This window comes from Salvelinus alpinus, chromosome 6 (assembly GCF_045679555.1).
Source record: "Salvelinus alpinus chromosome 6, SLU_Salpinus.1, whole genome shotgun sequence".
NCBI classification, from domain to species: domain Eukaryota; kingdom Metazoa; phylum Chordata; class Actinopteri; order Salmoniformes; family Salmonidae; genus Salvelinus; species Salvelinus alpinus.
Window position 1 is genome coordinate 60319047 of NC_092091.1, and position 3351 is coordinate 60322397.

The 3351-nt window shown below is 39.7% G+C and overlaps 1 long non-coding RNA gene across 1 annotated transcript; it reads left to right on the forward strand.

Annotated features, from left to right (window-relative positions):
* Positions 1–6: 6 nt before the first annotated feature.
* On the forward strand, positions 7–354 carry LOC139577874 (uncharacterized). The gene is made up of 2 exons (XR_011675453.1): positions 7–182; positions 320–354. It is a non-coding gene; the product is annotated as an uncharacterized lncRNA (long non-coding RNA).
* The last annotated feature ends 2997 nt before the right edge of the window (positions 355–3351 follow it).

Here is a 3351-nt window from a genome sequence, read left to right on the forward strand (position 1 = left end):
AGTAGGATATTTGCATGGCATGTGGTCCTTTGGTGTAGCTTCATAGGTTGGCAATGTGATATGCCACACAGGTGTGTTGGCAGGTATTTGATTTAGCCTATAGATGTACCTAGCTCTGTTCGAAGGAGAGACACAATCGTAAAAAGACCTTGAAGACACAACCCCCCAATCACGGACTTCAGGTTGGTTGACGCTATTTAATCTCTGAGATTAGCAGGTTAACTGAGTTAAGTGCCTTAGAAATGAAGAGTTAACATAGTGATGTTCTTGTCATGTCTGTCTGTCTCTCTCTTTCTCTCTCTCTCTCTCTCTGCTGCAGTGATCATTGGAACTTCCAAACTGAGGTTTGCATTTTTTTAAATGAACTCCTCCAACCATTCCTCTGTCCTCTCTGCCTATCTGGAATTTGATTACGCTGTTGCCACGACCTGCTATGCAGTCAACCTCATCCTGAGTCTACCCACCAATGGCTATGTCCTGTGGCTGATACTGACCGGAGCCGGAGGGACGGTGGCCTCAGAGTTCTTCGCTCTCAACTTGGCTGTATCTGAGATCCTCTACTGCCTGTGTGCTGTCTTTGTCTTTGTCTATATACACCTCCCTATTCCCCCTCTCCTGGCTCTAATTACATTCTTTAGTGGTTTTATGTCCCACGGCCGCCCCCTGTTCCAGTGCTGTATATGTTTTGAGCGCTACCTGGCAGTTGTCCACCCTGTGGTCTTCCTGAAGTACAAACCCCTGAGATACAAGGTGTGGTGTTCTGGATTGGTTTGGTTTGTTGTGATTGGGTTCTGTATACATTTTTTGTTTGTAATGCAGCATATCTTCATATTTTATGTGTTTTGGGTTGAAATTATGGTCTTAATTTCATTGATGTTATTCTGCTGCTTCTCGGTTCTCAGGGCTCTGAAACATCTTGGGCCGGGAGAAGGGGAGAGAGAGGGGGGGATGAATAACATGAAGATGAGGGCGTTTAAGATCATTTTGATTATCTTGGTGTCTATGATGGTGAACTACCTTCCATGGCTAGTGGTTTTACCTTTAAATGGAATCTTAGATTTGCGGCAGTTTTTTCATGCCGCATATATTTGTGTCTTCATCAGTGTGGTCAGTGGGTTTGTGCAGCCCCTCCTCTACCTCCACAGGGCTGGGAAACTGCCCTTCATCAAAGGTCTCTGAGGGATAGTTTATATGCCCAGTTTCATCTGATACAGAGGGTGAATTGTAAATTGTAAAGAGGTTGGTAGTTGTAGATGCGCTGGCAAAAATATGTATGTGTTTAGGGTTGCAATATTCTGGTAACTTGACCTTAAAGGTTCTCCAGAAATCCTGGCCAGAAGATTCTAGCAATCAGGAGGGATTTACATGGAAATCCAGAATTTTGCATCCCTAGGTTTGATTCATTCCCTTTTATCTGGGAAGATTATTTATCAATCTTCTTGCTTGTCTTTCACAGTGCATCTTTGTGTTTGTATTTAATAGTGAGATGGAAGACACACATTTTTTATATTTGTATCCTTCATATTCAATAAATGCTTGTGTTGAACTACTCATGTCTTTTACTTTTTGTAGAGCAGAATTATATATTTTTTAAACTATTAGCAGTCTTTGCATGCACATTTGGGTTTGAGTCCAGTCAGAATTAACAGGCTATTTGCATATCAGGTCAAGGGAAATATGATACACGACTGCAGGCAGGGGGGCAGACACTCCTCTTGTTGGTGCTCTGGACTGTGTCCAAAATTGCACCCTATACCATATAATGGGCTCTGGTCAGAAGAAGTGCACTATATAGGGAATTGGGTGCCATTTTGGACACACCTTGATTAAATCGTCAGTGTGACGTAACACAGGTGGGGCAGGGAAGGGTCGGGTAGAGCAGAGATTTGGATCAGGTCCAGCATCTGTGACAGGCACAACCACAACACACCCCAGGGGACAGGGATGCTGCATCATTACAGGTTACCCAAACGTTTTAGTTTTTTTTACGTTACAATTTGAATTTGATTGAATAAATTGAATAAAAACATCAAATTGAATAAAAACATCAAATGTAGGACAATATATTGTTCAGGATTTTATCTCCCCTTAAAATCACATCACAAGCAACTTTTACCAGTTGAATGTAGACAAAATCTAGTACTTTTCTGGACACTAGATTGTCAGATTTGATATTTTGGTATCATTTCGTTAAGATACTCGAGGAGAGGAATTACTCAGAGCAGATTGTGGATTAATACGTTTTTCTTTTATATGTCTGTAAAATGCTAATGAATGCCTTTTTGACAAATTTTTCAAAAGAAAAGATTATACAGAATAAAATATTTACAACATATGAATAAATCCCTATGAACAAGTCTCTGGAATATATTGAAGGATAGCCACACACAATGTGTTTTATGCAGATGCTTCTGAAACTGAGAAAAGTGTCTTGGCGTGAGGGAAGAGTTTGTCTTTCGGGAAATGGTAGATAAAAACATGTGGACTAAACCTAGACTACGACACGCCAAACACATTTTTAGACCCAATCGCCATCTCTTCAAACTAAGTTTCTACATACAGTATAGTCCAGTTTGTTACATTCTTTATGAAATGGGCATTTAAATGATGTGTAATTCGATGTAGTGAGCTTTGGAATTATGGATGTATGTCCATTTTAAAGTGGTTCATATTCATGAAATTTTTACTACGCTGGTATTATAAACTAATGAAAATATACATTTTTATCAAGATGTTGACATTTTTATGTTTATTGAGGCCGATACGTAAAGCTTATTAAAGAGCAGTAATACTAGCAAGAGCAGTGTGTAGGTTTCTTCTTTTTTCTCATGTTACTTTTTGAAAATACTAATATTAACGGACCAAAATACCAACAAATCTCAAAATTCATAGGTAGATGCAAAAATGTAATTTCAGCCTTAAATCTGAATATTGGAATATTCAGATGTTGACTACAGTATGACTTTATATACCTGTATTTGTCTGTCGTGTCTTTGATAATATAGTTGGAGTAAAGGAGGTGTTTCAAGTGACAACTTGATGATCAGTTTCTCTTGATGCATTTGTGTGTTTCTGATCTGATCGTGTTTCTCTTCTCCCAACACCAGGATGTGTCCCAAAAGGCACACTACTCCCTATATAGTGCACAGGACTCTGTTCAAAAGTAGTGCACTATGTAGGGAAAAGGGTGACATTTGAGATCCATTCCAGGACACAACCGTTCACTCCTCCATCTGTGCCCACAGAAGCTGCTTCCAGAGAGGTGATGAACACTTCTGAAGGGGGATTCTTATTTCCCCTCTGTGGTCAACAACATCTCAACTAGAAACCTTATTAGTTGTGTTCCATTCA